Source organism: Equus przewalskii, chromosome 14, assembly GCF_037783145.1.
Source record: "Equus przewalskii isolate Varuska chromosome 14, EquPr2, whole genome shotgun sequence".
In the NCBI taxonomy this organism is placed as follows: Eukaryota; Metazoa; Chordata; class Mammalia; order Perissodactyla; family Equidae; genus Equus; species Equus przewalskii.
Window position 1 is genome coordinate 16,361,628 of NC_091844.1, and position 17,030 is coordinate 16,378,657.

At 36.6% G+C, this 17,030-nt stretch overlaps 1 pseudogene; it reads right to left on the reverse strand.

Annotated features, from left to right (window-relative positions):
* Positions 1 to 8,781: 8,781 nt before the first annotated feature.
* Positions 8,782 to 12,093, reverse strand: LOC103541961 (importin-7 pseudogene; annotated as a pseudogene).
* Positions 12,094 to 17,030: the final 4,937 nt, after the last annotated feature.

The window sequence follows — 17,030 nt, forward strand, 5'->3', positions numbered from 1 at the left end:
TTCCATCGTAGCACTTTTCTTTTTGAATGAGGTTTACTGAAGTATAATTTACATACAATAAACTCCACCATTTTTAGTGTAAACTTCTATGAATTTTGGCAAATGCATGGCTATGTAGCCACACCCCACATCCAAGATAGAGAACAGACCCATCACCCTTAAAAGTTCCTTTGAGTCCCTTTGTGATCAACCTCTCCTCACCCCTAGCCCCTGGCCACCACTGATCTGTCCCATGATCCTATAGTTTACTTCTTCCAGAATGTCATAGAAACAGTACCATCCAGTGTGTAGACATTCGAGTCTGGCTTCTTTCACTTAGCATAAGGCAGTGAGGCTCATCCATGTTGCTGTATGTATCAGTAGTTCACTCTGTTTATTGCTGAGTGGTATTCCAGCACAACTATACAATAATTTGCTTATCTAGTTATGAATTTAAAGACGTTTAGCTGTTTCCAATTTTTGACTATTATGAATAAAGTCTCCGTAACATTTGAGTAAAGGTTTTGTGTGAAAATAGGGATTCGTTTCTCTTGGGTAAATATCTACTTATTGACTGCTGAGTCATAAGGTATCTGTAGGCTTAAGTTTACAAGAAACAGCCCAACTGTTTTCCAACATGTCTGCCATTTTGCATGCCCATCATTAATGCCTGGGCTTCCAGTTGCTCAGGCAGCCTTTGTTATTTTACTGAATATCTCCTTTGGTGAAGTATCTGTTCAAACTTTTGGCCAAGTTTTTATAGGAGTGTTTGTTTTCTTATTATTGCCTGTAAGAGTTCTTTGTACAGTCTACACACAATTCCTCTCTCATATTGGTGTTTTATGAGTATTTTTTCCAAGTATGTGGTTTGTTTTTTCACTTTTTTAACTGTGTCTTTTGAAGAGCAGAGGTTTCATTTTGGTGAAGTCTAGTTTGTATTCTTTTCTTTTCGTTTTTGTATCATGTAACACTTGTTTTGATTTTTGTGATTAGCATTGTTTTAATCTCAATTTGATTTCTCCATTTTTATTCTTATTTTCCTAATTTTTAATTCAATTCAAATATTTTTGGAGATGGAGGCAAAGTATAAACAGACTAACTTGTGCACAAATTGTAGAGTCATCTTGACTTGCTGAGAAAGGAAATTAGCTCTTTTAGGTTAATTGTCTAATTTTATATTTCATTGCTTCACAAGGATGCTCATATTACAGGCTTGTTTAATGATAATATTGGAGTTCAAAATCTAAGTAATTTCTCTACAATCACACAAGAAATGATTCTAACATGGATTGGGCCACTGACAGGGTCTATATTATTTCTATACATCATATTCCACACCCCTCCTGAAAGCTATTTTAGATGACCTAAGTTAACTTAAGTTAACATATAATTTTATTGGTTGAATAAATAGTTTATCATTGATGAAATGTTGCCTATTTTTGTACTCAGAAAATCTCTTAAAGTATGCATCTCTTTCTAAAGATTGAACTACACAAACTAAAAATGGTGATCTTTATGAAATCAAAGTCTAAAATCATTGGTAAAAACATAGATAGATGGATATTAAAAATACAGATAGAGGTAAATGAGATAGAGAGATAGAGGGGGAGATGGAGAGAAGGAAAGAGAAAGTGAGACAGAGATAAACAAAAATGTTTATAAAGGTGTAAAGAATTTACAGGTTTATGGGGGTTTTATTTTATTTTAATGGTCTACCTAAATTCTCTAGAGAACCTTTATAAATCACTTATAATATTTAAAATAAGTTAAGATTGTTATTAAACAATGATAGCATAACAGTTAAAGTGGAAAAATCGTTAAAAATAACTAAAGCTACTTCAATGCGGTAATAAACTCACAATGTGAAAAGAGATAATTTGAGGCTGGCATGGTGGTGTAGTGATTAAGTTCACGAGCTCAGCTTTGGCGACCAGAGTTCACCAGTTCAGATCCTGAGCACAGACTTAGCATTGCACAGCAAGCCATGTTGTAGCGGTGTCCCACATACAAAATAAAGGAAGATTGGCACAGATGTTTGCTCAGGGAAAATCATCCTCACTAAAAAAAAAGAAAAAAGAGAGATAATTTGTTACAACCAAAACATAGAAGGCGACAAGGAAAATAATATAACTTGTGTAGGCAAACTAAAATAAGATGCTATCAGCAAAAAAATATTTATCTGTGAGACATTTTATACAGATTTCATGGGAATCAAGAACAAAAATCTAGAGCAGAGCCACAAGACATAAATAAAGAGGAAACTGAGAAACACATCACTGAAAACTACCAAACTGAAATGGCACCCAGAAACCCAAGGGAAGAGAAACAGTGGACATATAGAGCAAACAGAAAACAAAAGATAAAATGGCAGTATTAAGTCTTCATATACCAATAATCATGCTAAATCTAAGTGGATTGAATTCACCAATAAAAAGACCCAGAGTGGCTGGATGTATGAAGAAAACAAGACCCAACATATGCTGCCTCCAGGAAACTCATCTCAGCTCTAAAGGCAAACACTGACTCAGACAGAAGAGATGATAGACAGTACCGCACGCTAATGGCAACCAAGAGGAGTGGTTGTAGCCATACTTAAATCATACAAAGCAGACTTCAAGCCAAAAAGGAAACAAGAGGCAAAGGTAGACATTATGTAATAATATAGGAGACTATCTATCAAGAAGACATAACATTTATTAATATACTTGCACCAAACACAGGAGGACAAAAATATATAAAGCAACAATTAACAGATCTAAAAGGAGAAAGTGACAGTAAGACAACAAGAGTAGGGGACTTTAATACCCCACTTGCATCAATGAATAGATCATCCAGACAGAAAATCAGCAAGGAAACATGGGCATTAAATGACACATTAGACTAGATGGACTTTATAGATATATATAGAACATTCCATCCAAAAGCAGCAGAATACATATTCTACTCAAGTGTACATGAAACATTCTCAAAGATATACCATATGTTGAAAAAAGAACAAGTCACAATAAATTTAGGAAGATTGAATTCATGTCAAGCATCTTTTCTGACCACAATGGTATGAAACTATAAATCAACTACAAGGAAAAACTAGAAAACTAACAAATATGTGAAGACTAGACAACATGCTCCTAAACAGCTATTGAATCAATGAATAAATCAAAGGAGAAATCAAAAAATACCTCAAGACAATTGAAAATGAAAATATTACATATCAAAATCTGTGGGATGCATCAAGGGAGGCAGGAAGATGGAAGTATATAGCAATATACACTCATCTCCAAAAACAAGAAAAATCTCAAACAAATAATCTAACGCTACACCTAAAGCAACTAGAAAAGAACAAACAAAGCCCAAAGTTAAGAGAAAGAAGGAAATAATAAAAATCAGGGTGTAATTAAATGAAATAGAGACTTTAAAACACAATAGAAAAGATCAATGAAACTAAGAGCTTGATCTTTGGAAGGATAAACAAAATTGACAAACCCGTAGCCAGACACACCAAGAAAAAAGGATAGAAGGCTCAAATAAACAAATGAAATGAAAGAGGAGAAATTACAATAGACAATTCAGAAATACAAAAGATTATGAGAATACTATGTAAAGCTATATACCAAAATATTGGATAACCTAGAAGTAATGGATAAATTCTTAAATTGTACAACCTTCCAAGACTGAACCATGAAGAAATAGAAAATCTGAATAGACATACCACTAATAAGGAGATTCAAAGAATAATCAAAAACCTCCCAAAATACAAAAATCGAGGAATACCCAGCTTCTGTTTATTCTGCCAAACATTAAAAGGAGATTTTAAAACCTATCCTTCTCAAACTCTTCCAAAAAATTGAATAGGAGAGGATACTGCCTAGTTCATTCTATGAGGCCAACATTACCCTGATACCAAAACCAGACAAGGACAACACACAAAAGGAAAATTAAAAGCCAATATCTCTGATGAACATACACATGTAAATTCTTAAAAAAATACTAGTAAATCAAATATATTATCTTGAAAGGATCATACATCATGCTCAAGTAGAATTTATTCCAGAGATGCAAAGATGGTTCAACACTCACAAGTCAATCAGTGTGATACACCACATGAACAAAATGAAGAACAAAAATCATATCACCTGAATAGATGCAACAAAAACATTTGACAAGATTCAACATTCATTTATGACAAAAATTCTAAATAAGATGGGTATAGCAGGAAGGTATATCAAAATAATGAAGGCCATATATGGCAAACCCATAGTCAATATCATATTCAACGGTGAAAAAATGAAAACTATTCCTCTAAGAACAGGAATAAACATGGATGCCCATTCTCACCACTTTTATTCAACATAGAATTGGGAGTCCTAGCCAGAGCAATAAGGCAAGAAAAAGAAAACAAGACATCCACATTGGAAAGTAAGAAGTAAAGTTGTCACTATTTGTGGATGACATGGTTTTATATAAAGAAAATCTTAAAGACTCCACCAAAAGTCTGCTCAATTAACAGAAGAATACAGTAAAGTTGCAGGGTATAATATACAAAATTCTGTGGTCTTTCTATACACTAACAACTATCAGAAAGACAAATTAAGAAAACAATCCCACTTACAGCCACAACAGAAGAATAAAATAACTACAAATAAACTTAACCCTAGAGGTGAAAGACCTGTACACTGAAAACCATAACACGTTCTTGAAAGAAAATGAACACAAGAAAGAAATGTAAAGATATTCCATGCTCATAGATTGGAAGAATTAATATTGTTAAAATGTCCATATTACCTAAAGCAATCTACAGATTCAATGCAATCCCTATGAAAATACCAATGTAATCTTCACAAAAATAGAACAAAAGAGTCCTAAAATTGGAATGGAACCACAAAAGACCCCGAATGGCCAAAGCAATCTTCAGAAAAAAGAGCAAAACCAGAGGTATCACACTCCCTCATTTCCAACTGTACTACAAAACTGTAGTACCCAAACCCAAAACCCTACTGTATTGGCAGAAAAACAGGCACACAGATCAATGGAACACAATTGAGGGCCCAGAAAGAAATGCACAAGTCTATGAACAGCTAATTTACAACAAAGGAACCAAGAACACACAATGGAAAAAGAAAAGTCTCTTCAACAAATGGTGCTGGTAAAACTGGAAAGCCAAATGTAAAAGAATGAAACTTACACCATACACAAACACCATACACCATACACAAAAATTAACTCAAAATGGATTAAAAATTTAAATGTAAGACCTTAAACCATAAAACTTCTGGAGGAAAACATAGATAGTATATTCTCTGACATCAGTCCTGACAGTACGTTTTTTAATATGATTCCTCAGGCAAGGGAAATAAAAGAAAAAATAAACAAACGAGGCTAAAAAAATAAACAAACATCAAACTAAAAGCCTTCTGCACAGCAAAGGAATCCATCAACAAAATCAAAAGACAATCTAACAATTGGGAGAAGATATTTGCAAGTCGTATGTCCAATAAGGGGTTAATATCCAAAATACATAAAGAATTCATACAACTCGACAACAAAGAAACAAGCAACATGATTCAAAGTGGGCAGAGGATCTGAATAGACATTTTCCCAAAGAAGATATACAGATGAACAGACACATGAAAAGATATTCAACATCACTAATTCTTAAGGAAATGCAGATCAAAACCACAATGGGGTATCACCTCATGCCTATCAGAATGTCTATTATTAAAAAGACAAGAAAACAAATGTTGAAGAAGATGTGGAGAAATGGGAATCCTTGTGCACTGCTGGTGGAAATATAAACTGGTGCAGCCACCATGGAAAACAGACATTACTCAAAAAATTAAAACTAAAACTACCATGTGATCCAGCTATTCCAGTTCTGGGTATTCATCCAAAGACAAAAACACTAATTCAAAAAGATATGTACACCCCTATGTTCAATGCAATCCTATTTACAATAATCAAAATATGGAAACAACCTAACTGCCCATTAACAGGTGAAATGGATAAAGAAGATGTGGTATATATATACAGTGGAATACTATACAGCCATAAAAAGATGAAATCTTGCCATTGGTGACAGCATAGATGGACCTGAATAGTACTGTGCTACGTGAAATAAGTCAGACAGAGAAAAGATAAATACTGTGTGATTTCACTCATATGTGGAATATAAAAAAAAACAAAATAAAACACACACACAAAAATAAAAGAAAAAGCAACTCATAGAGAAGCAGACAAGAAATTGGTGGTTACCGGAGTGGAAGGGGGGTGGGAGAAGGGCAAAATGGGTAAAGGGGCCAATTGTATGGTGATGGATGGAAACGAGATTTTTGGTTGTGAGCATGCTGTAGTATATACAGATGTTGAATTATAATGTTGTACACCTAAAATTTATATAAAGTTATACACCAATGTTACCTCAATAAAAATGAATAGTAAATAAAATAATTTAAGATTTCACTGTACTTGCTTTTTAGCTCTGCAAATCTTACCACGACCTTTTGTCTAAAAACAGTAAAATCTGACCTGGCTTTTAATATGTTTGCTTTTGTTACCTAGAGACCCCAATGATCCCTTGAAGAGTCAGGCAGGTGTAGGCTTGTTGGCTATACAACACTGCCGGCTGCTGACATAACGTCCTAACAGCACCCTGACGTCAGTGTACCCTGAATCACAGTCAGCAAGTTGATGATGCTTCTTTTCAGTTATTTTCATTTTTAATGTTTATAGAAAGAGTATAACATGTATAGAGATCGATAAAAAACACACACACTAGAGCATTTTGAAGCTAATCTATTAAGAATGTCACTACATTGCTGATAAGGATTTTTTTTATTTTTTTATTTTTTATTTTTTTTTATTTTTTTTACTGTGCATGGGAATAACTAAACCTTTATTAGATATGGTTTTCCAATAACAATGTGAAAATTCGAATTATCAATTCAAAGAGCAGTGAAGTCTGAAATTTAAAAAAGTAGATAAGGGATAAAAGGTAAAGGAAGATGAAAATGTTAATATTATTCAATATCTCCCCTCTGTACACAATGTTGCATATATACAACTACGCCATTTTAATTTTACTGATTTTATACACTAGTGAAATCCCCTTAAGCAACCTTGGGTATACAGATGGTGTCCAACTTAGAGGAAAAAAGTAGAAACACACTTGATTAACAGTTTTCACCCACACATTTTAGACAATTCTTTTTTTTTCTGTTTTTGCCAAGATTTTCATAGTAAATTCATAAATATAGGAAATACTTTCACTCCTTCAGTGTTAAAATAGAAAACCAAACAGTGCCAACAGTAGTGGCTTAATCACTGGCATACAAGAAAAACACACCATCAATGGGTTTTCTTCGTTATGCATTTTAAATATCAATATGTGCATTTGTTTCATTTTTACAGTTACAAATTTTCTAGTCTGTTATAGACAACAGCATTTAATAGTTTTGACTCCATTAAGGTATTGCTTTCAATTTGAAATTGTGTGTATACATATATATATAAAAAATAACCCAATGTATGACTCATTTGACAGATGTTTAAGATCAATAAAGGCTGATTTTTGAACATGCTGTTAGGAGAGAGGGAAGAAAGCCAACCTCTCTACATTGTTTTGTTGCTGGCTTGTTTTTACAGTGGTATCAATAGCGGTTTTTGGAGGGAACCATGTACCTTCAGCCTATCTAGTTAAGATCAGATACCACAATCAACAGGAGGGATAGGGGAGAGATGGGGAAACGGGGTGACCAGGTGTTAAATGTCAAATTTTAAAGGTGTGCATTTTGCACTCTTTCTAGGTACAGGATAAAAACAGGCCAACGAGAAAAAAAATTATAATTAGGAAAAAACTGCAATCAAATCAAGACATAACAGCTGAATTAAGTTCTTTTAATAGAGTGCATATATAGATGTTTAGTCATACTCTTTGATCAACTCTTTAAGAGTAGAACTTTATATCCAATTTACATGCTTCAAATATCACCTTTCTTATTTGTTACAGTAAAGTCTCGTATCCAAATATCCACTTGTACACTGAGAGCTTTAAGAAAAAACAGGACACAGAGGGAGTTGCCATTTTTTAGCAGCAATGAAGTATCACTAACCCCTTTTAACATACCGAATTCAAGTCACTATCAGAGGTGAGTGCACCACAAAGTCATCAGGTACAAAATTGCTAGTTCACTTGTAAATTAATAACTTGAAATTAGCCCTGCCCCCCACCCCATTACATCCCTTCTTTTTATAAACAGCAAACATTTTGCTATTTTATACATAGGCTAGCAGGCTTGTTTCAATACGAAAGTGCTAATTCATTTACAGATTTTTTAAATCAGTTATGTAGTGCTACAATAAAATGTCCAATAATCTACATAGGAACAATCTTTGATGAATGAAAATGATGAAGACTGAATAAGGCTATTGATTACCTTATCTTATTTACATATAAAGGATAGCTACCCAATGGTGAGGAAGAGACAGAAATCGGACAAATACTCATAGGTGTAAAAATTACATCTACCTTTGAGCTTATGCTGTAAATGAGACGTTTTAAATAGTCCTGTAGCCCATGCCTATTTTTCACTCAGACAAAGAAAAGCTGCCTTCATGACATCCCCTCTTGTTTCAGTTTCCACAGTGTCACTTGAACTTTCACTCAGAATCTTACTTTCTTCAAAAAATAAAGAAAATACCCCCCAAGTACCTCCCCTCCCCCAATCCCTCTGGTTTCTTTTTCAGTGCCAAGTTGCATGATCAGGTCCCACCTCCTGGGTTTTTTTTTTTTTTTTTTTTTTTTGTCCATCTATTGATCAATTAGAGTAGATAACATGAACCAGTTCTGGAACCGCTACTAGGAGGAACATAAGCTCTTCACTACAATCACACAGCAGGAAAGAAAGGGATAACTCAATTCATCCCTGGTGCTGGGCCTCCAAAATTGAAAGAACTTGGCACAACTGGAGCACTGAATTTGTATCCTCCACGCTTTTCTATCATTTTGGATTCACGGGCTGCTCTTTGATCAGCCAGAGTTGCTATATCCTGTAACTGTTTTCTTTGTTCTTCATTAAGACCATGAGTCAGAGCCTGATACCACACAGGATTACGACTTTGTATAGTTTGAAATATAGCTTTAAATATCTGATACTCATCAACAGGATTATCTTCGTCATCAATGATTGTAGAATAGCCTTCCAGAGCAGTCTCCTCAGCATCATCTTCTTCCCAGTCTTCATCATCTCCATCTTCACCTGCTTGTTTAGCCAGCATCTCCAAATATTCCCGCCCATCTTCATCAATGTCATCTTCATCACTCCCCAGTTCCTCCGTTTCATCATCATCTTCAGCTTCATCATCGTCGTCACTGTCATTCTCGTGTTCTGCATGGCAGGCATAAGCTCTTTTTAATCCATTAAATAAAAGGATAAAAGCTGGCAAAAATCTGTCCAGAAACCTGATTTAAAACTTGTGGTATTTGTTCCATATCAATAAAAGCACACAGGCCCAGAACACACATCTTTCTGTCATGAAGCCCCAAGAAACAATCAACATCATTAAGCCACTGTGTGATAAAATGATTTGTAACTGGTTCAACATTATTAGGGAAGCGAAGATTTTCTAAGGTATTGAGAAGCAGGTGTGGATTATAATACAAAGCTGCAATGGCAACTTGCAGGCACATTGTTCGAAGTTCACTTGTCTTCACTTCTCTTGTCAGTCTCTCTAAAGCTGCTTCCACAAATAAGGGAATTCACTAATCAATGCCATGCCCTTTGCACTGTAGAATGATGACCTCTAACAATTTTGCTGCATGGCACTCTGCATCTTCTCCTGCAACTCCTGTAAGAACCTTTTTTGCACATACTGTATATCATTTCAAGATAGTTGGTATCAGACAGAAGTGTGTCTGTATCAACTGTTACATAATTATGGAGCAGAGGCATCATATCTGTGACGTAATCAAAGCAATCTTGCTGAAAAACTTCAAATACCAGAGGTACTAGCTGCCATATCTGCAGAGACACCTGCTGACATGTCAAACTATGTGCTAAAGAGATCTCCTCATAGAATTCTAAGACACGCTGTTGTAAAACAGTTCCAATGACCTGTAAGCAGATTGCCTCAAGCTGCTGGGTTATCTCTTTATGATCTTCAACTACACTAAGAAGTGTGTCGATGGTATTCAGGATTCCCATAACAGTAACTGCTTTGTCATCACTTCCTTCTTCATCTGGCCCAGTCTGGATTACTTGATTAAATGTCATTGCCAAATGTTGGGTCATTTCTACTGCAATAGGAGTAACTTCTTCACTATACTCGCAGATCATTTTCTGAATGACATTGGTAAGATCATCATTTTCTGTTTCTCTTATAATATGAAGAAGAGCCTGCATTACAGGTCTGATGAACGGTGTGATATATTCTTTAGCTTTTTCTTGATTGCTGATCAACACTTGAAGTGCAATGGCAGCTTCCACTTTCACAGGCATTTCCCTATCATCAATCAGACATCTTCGTGTCAGCTCTAAAGCTGTTTGCAGGTTCTGGACACTTTTGAACTTCACTTCACAAAAATAATGAAGGACCAAGCAAGCCCTTGCTCTCATGTAGCCTAGTTCACTGCTGAAGAGAAGGAATACATGATTCTGCAACATGTATTCCATCTGATCTTTGTAGATCTTTTTCTTCAAAAGTATTTCAGCTAAAGAGCCAACCATATGCAGGGCTCCTTCTTTTTTTCGAGGATCGGCATTTGGTTCAGTAAGAATCTGGTAGCAGAATCACATAGTCTTTTGTAGTACCTCTTTTCTCTTACTACAGGCTGTAAACAAAAGTGTCTGGGCAGCAGTGGTAGGAGAAATGAAATCTTCAAACACATCAAACTTCATGTGTATATATTCATAAGGGTCTTCCTCCCAAGTTCCTCATCAGCATCTGTCTAGCACATCAATGGAAAAATAACATCTTGGATAATGCCTTGTATATGAGGCTTCAGATTCTTCCAGGTGAGGGCATGAGAAACTCCTTGATTAATATAATTTAATGTCTGCTGTAAAACTCAAGGAGCCATATATGCTTTTCCTTGTACTGATACAACACCTTCAATAAAACTTGCTGGACACCAACAGCAAACGCCTTCAGAAATACTTCGGCAAATTCATTATACTCCTTGCATACATTGCCAGGGATTCCATAGCCTTCAAAAAGCCTTGCTAAGATATGTAAATCCCACTTCTTACATTTCCACCACAGTAACTCAGGTCTATCATCTTCTTCAACTTGAAGTGTTTCATTAGGTACATCCCTGTTCACAACAGTTTTTAAAATTTCTATCCATTCTGTCAGGTTCTGTTGGTTTATCAGCTCCAGTGGTAGTGTATACTGAACAAGAGCAAAGAAGATCTTGAAAATTTGTTTCTGAATGAGGACAGATTGATCAGACTGATCAGAAAGAAGCTGGATAGAATGGTCCTTTAGAACTGGCAGGAAATGCTGCATTGCTGCACCAATGGATTCCATTCTTCTGGTTTCTTGTACTCATAATTTTTCACAAGCTGGTAAAGGCAAAGAAGAATTCCTAGCCAACAAGCACTGTTATCAGACTGAAGATAAAAGTCAATTTTGTCCACAATGGCAGCCCAGCGGCTTGGATAATCATGTTTGATGATATGATGAATGCAAGTAGTAAGTTGTACCCTGATAAGTTCAGGAGAGTAGATAATGGCTTCTACAATATTTTCTCGAATACAATGTCGATCTTCTTCGGGAATAGTATAAGCGGATATATCCCCTGGTGCTGTTTCCCGATCAGGTCAATACTGTGTTATCATATTTTTCAAACAGATAACACCTGCCTGTCTCACAGGTAAATCCAGTTGTTCCGACATAGTAATCTGAAGCAGTGTTGAAACAAAATTCAGAGACTTGTGTGCTTCATTGAGCTGGCGCCCCGCAGCCTCACACAAGGCTGGGTCCATGGTGCCCCACAGGGCCTCGATAATGGTATTGGGGTCCATCGGAGCATGGACTCGGTCAAACCCGAGGCTCGGGTGCTACAGGACCAGGAAAAGGGCCGCTCACTGCGCACACGGACCCGCCGCGCTCCGCAGCGGCAACCGGCACAAAGGGAGGTTTTTTTTGTAAATAGCCACCATACTACAATACAGAATTAATTCTCTAATATTATCTAATACCCAACATCTTTTCAAACCTCTTTGATTGTCTCTAAACACTGTTGTTACAGTGTTTGTTTAAATCAAGGTCCAGGTCCAGATAAATGCGTGGTTAAATTTTATCAAAACCCACAAAAAAAATCCCTATTTTAAAAAATATTGTCCACGGAATAGTAAAAGAGGGCAAACTACCATTATTTAGACACATAAATGATATCATGTCATGATAATCTTGAAACCAAAATCAAAGGCTGAACATGAAGAAAAGTAGAGACTAAACTCCCTTCTGATCCAAAATCAAAGCTCCAAGAGAAATCTCAGAAAGCTGCCTCGGTTAGAACTTCATCTGGAGAGAACACATTAGAGGTTACCAGAGGGTACAGGGGTGGGGAGTGGGCATAAGGGGTAAAGGGGCACATACATGTGGTGACTGACAAATAGTAATGTACAACTGAAATTTCACAATGTTATAAACTATTACGACCTCAGCAAAATAACTTTAAAAAGTGTTCTGTCTTTCTAGGCTCCCCTGCCCTGGCCCTTTGCCTGGAGAGAGCCGGAGTGTGTTAGGGCTCTTTTTGGTCTGTACCCATTTGTGTTTCCACGTTGCCAACTTCCCCAGCACCTAATCTGCGATATATGAGGCAAAAAGAAAACCCGGGCAGTTTTCTGTCATTGTTCAGGTCCCAATATCCCTACATGGAATGACTTAATCTCTCCACCTGTATTTGTTTCCTAGGTGCCAAAAGAAAGCACCGCAAATTGGATGGCTTAAAACAGCAGAGATTTATCCTCTCCCAGTTCTAGAGGCCAGAAGCTCCAAACCAAGGTGTGGGCAGAGCCCTGCTCCCTCTGAAACATGCGGGGGATAATCAATCCTTCCCTGCCTGGTCCTAGCTCCGGGTGGCAGCTGTCAATCCTTGGCGTTCCTTGCTTTGCAGCTGCATCTCTTCAGGGTCGGCCTGTGTCCACACGTGCCATTCTTCCATCTGGGTTTGTGTCCAAATTTCCCTCTTCTAAGAACACCAGTTATATTGCATTAGGGACCCTCCCTACACCAGGATGATCTCATCTTAATTTAATTATTATATCTACAGCAACCTTATTTCCAAATGAAGTCACATTCTGAGGTCCTGGGGTTGGGACTTCAACATATCTTTTGGGGGGGGGGGGACATAATTCAACCCATAGCATCACTTTTCAGAGTTTTCCTTTTTTTTCTTTTTTTGCATATCATGTCTAGGGGTTTTAGTTGTAGTTAGTCAGAGGAGGAGGGAAAAGTACCTTTTTTCCATATTTTGGGAAGCCGAAGCCACCTAGTATAATGTTTTAACTTTAAAAAACAAAACAAAATAAAACAAGGAACTGGGATTAGCTTCAGGTAAAAAATTCAATGATCCAAATATACATTCAAAGTTTGCTTAACCAGGAAGGAATCAGAATATCCAGGGTTTTCAATAATTTATATTTATAATTACTCATATAGTAAAACTTGAAGACATCTTACACTCACTAAGCACTGATTTTGTGCTTGACAAAAAGACAGAGCCCCATTCCTTGTGAAAGGTGACTTGGCAGCTGATGCTGAGCTGCCCGGCCGCTGGGGGCAGCACAGGGAGAGCATTGTCCTCGCCCGTCCACCCTCAGGACATGATTCTTCCTCTAGGAACTGAATCATCAGCTTCTCAATAATTAAATATTCTGTTTTTTAAGAATATAAAAATTTTTAATAACTAAGTATTGTTGCTGGACACCTCATAAATAAAAAGTATCTTGTAGCTGAAATTTCCCAGGTTTCAAGTTGAGGACTTGAACCAGTTAAAAAATAGAGACTCTACACCAAGAAAAGAAGAGAGAAATTGCAAATAAATAAAATTAGGAATGAGAGAGGAGAAATCACAACAGATACCAATGAAATACAAGAGATCATAAGAGAATACTATGAAAAACTATATGCCAACAAATTGAACAACCTGGAAGAAATGGACAAATTCCTAGACTCCTACAATCTCCCCAAACTGAATCAGGAAGAAATGGAGAATCTGAATAGGCCAATCACAAGTAAGGAAATAGAAACGGTAATCAAAAACCTCCCCAAAAATAAGAGTCCAGGACCAGACGGCTTCTCTGGAGAATTCTACCAAACACTCAAAGAAGACTTAATACCTATTCTTCTCAAACTGTTCCAGAAAATTGAGAAAGATGGAGTACTCCCTAACACATTCTATGAAGCCAACATCACTCTGATCCCCAAACCTGACAAGGACAACACAAAGAAGGAGAACTACAGGCCGATATCACTGATGAACATAGATGCAAAAATCCTCAACAAAATTTTAGCAAACCGAATACAGCAATACATCAAAAAGATTATACACCATGATCAAGTGGGATTTATACCAGGGACACAGGGATGGTTCAACGTCCGCAAGCCAATCAACGTGATACACTACATCAACAAAATGAAAAACAAAAACCACATGACCATCTCAATAGATGCAGAGAAAGCATTCGACAAGATCCAACACCATTTAGGATAAAAACCCTCAATAAAATGGGTATAGAAGGAAAGTACCTCAACATAATAAAGGCCATATATGACAGACCCACAGCCAACATCATACTCAATGGACAAAAACTGAAAGCCATCCCTCTGAGGACAGGAACAAGACAAGGGTGCCCACTTTCACCACTCCTATTCAACATAGTACTGGAGGTGCTGGCCAGAGCAATTCGGCAGGAAAAAGAAATAAAAGGAATCCAAATAGGTAACGAAGAAGTAAAACTCTCGCTGTTTGCAGACGACATGATCTTATATATAGAAAACCCCAAAGAATCCATAGAAAAACTATTAGAAATAATCAACAACTACAGCAAAGTAGCAGGGTATAAAATTAACGTGCATAAATCAGTAGCATTTCTATACACTAACAATGAACTAACAGAAAAAGAACTCAAGAACTCAATCCCATTCACAATCACAACGAAAAGAATAAAATACCTTGGGATAAACTTAACCAAGGAAGTGAAGGATCTATACAATGAAAACTACAAGACTTTCTTGAAAGAAATTGACGATGACATAAAGAGATGGAAAGAAATTCCATGCACATGGATTGGAAGAATAAACATAGTTAAAATGTCCACACTACCTAAAGCAATCTACAGATTCAATGCTATCCCAATCAGAATCCCAAGAACATTCTTCACAGAAATTGAACAAACAATCCTAAAATTCATATGGGGCAACAAAAGACTGCAAATTGCTAAAGCAATCCTGAGCAAGAAAAACAAAGCCGGTGGAATCACAATCCCCGATTTCAAAACATACTACAAAGCTACAGTGATCAAAACAGCATGGTACTGGTACAAAAACAGGTCCACAGATCAATGGAACAGAATTGAAAGCCCAGAGATAAAACCACACATCTATGGACAGCTAATCTTCGACAAAGGAGCAGAGGGCCTACAATGGAGAAAAGAAAGTCTCTTCAACAAACGGTGCTGGGAAAACTGGACAGCCACATGCAAAAGATTGAAAATTGACCATTTTTTTTCACCACACACCAAAATAAACTCAAAATGGATCAAAGACCTAAAGATTAGGCCTGAGACAATAAGTCTTTTGGAAGAGAATATAGGCAGTACACTCTTTGACATCAGTTTCAAAAGAATCTTTTTGGACACTATAACTCCTCAGTTGAGGGAAACAATAGAAAGAATAAACAAATGGGACTTCATCAGACTAAAGAGCTTCTTCAAGGCAACGGAAAACAGGATTGAAACAAAAAAACAGCTCACTAATTGGGAAAAAATATTTACAAGCCACTTATCTGACAAAGGGTTAATCTCCATAAAATACAAAGAACTCACACTGCTTAACAACAAAAAAACAAACAACCCAATCAAAAAATGGGCAGAGGACATGAACAGACCTTTCTCAAAAGAAGATATGAATATGGCCAAGAGACACATGAAAAGATGTTCATCATCGCTAATCATCAGGGAAATGCAAATCAAAACTACACTAAGATATCACCTTACACCCGTTAGATTGGCAAAAACATCCAAAACCAAGAGCGACAAATGTTGGAGAGGTTGTGGAGAAAAAGGAACCCTCATACACTGTTGGTGGGAATGCAAACTGGTACAGCCACTATGGAAAACAGTATGGAGATTTCTCAGAAAGTTAAAAATAGAAATACCCTATGACCCAGCCATCCCATTACTGGGTATCTATCCTAAGAACCTGAAATCAGAAATCTCAAGAGTCCGTTGCACCCCTATGTTCATTGCAGCATTATTTACAATAGCCAAGACGTGGAACCAACCTACATGCCCAGAAACTGATGATTGGATAAAGAAGATGTGGTATATATACACAACGGAATACTACTCAGCCATAAAAAAAGACAAAATTGGCCCATTCACAACAACGTGGATGGACCTCGAGGGTATTATGTTAAGCGAAATAAGCCAGTCAGAGAAAGACGAACTCTATATGACTCCACTCATAGGTGGAAGTTAGTATATTGATAAGGAGATCTGATCGGTGGTTACCAGGGAAAAGGGGGGGTGGGGGGAGGGCACAAAGGGGGAAATGGTGTACCCACAACATGACTAACAAAAATGTACAACTGAAATCTCACAAGGTTGTAATCTATCATAACATTAATAAAAAAAAAAAAGAGACTCTATAAAACAATCTTGTTCTGCATTCCATATGGTTTCTTTTTTGTGTGTCTCTGTTTTTATGCAATACCATACTGTTTTGATTTCTATAACTTTGTAATATAGTTAGAAATCAGGATGTGTGATGTCTTCAGCTTTGCTTCTCTTTCTCAAGATCACTTTGTCTATCTATCCAGGGTCTTTTGT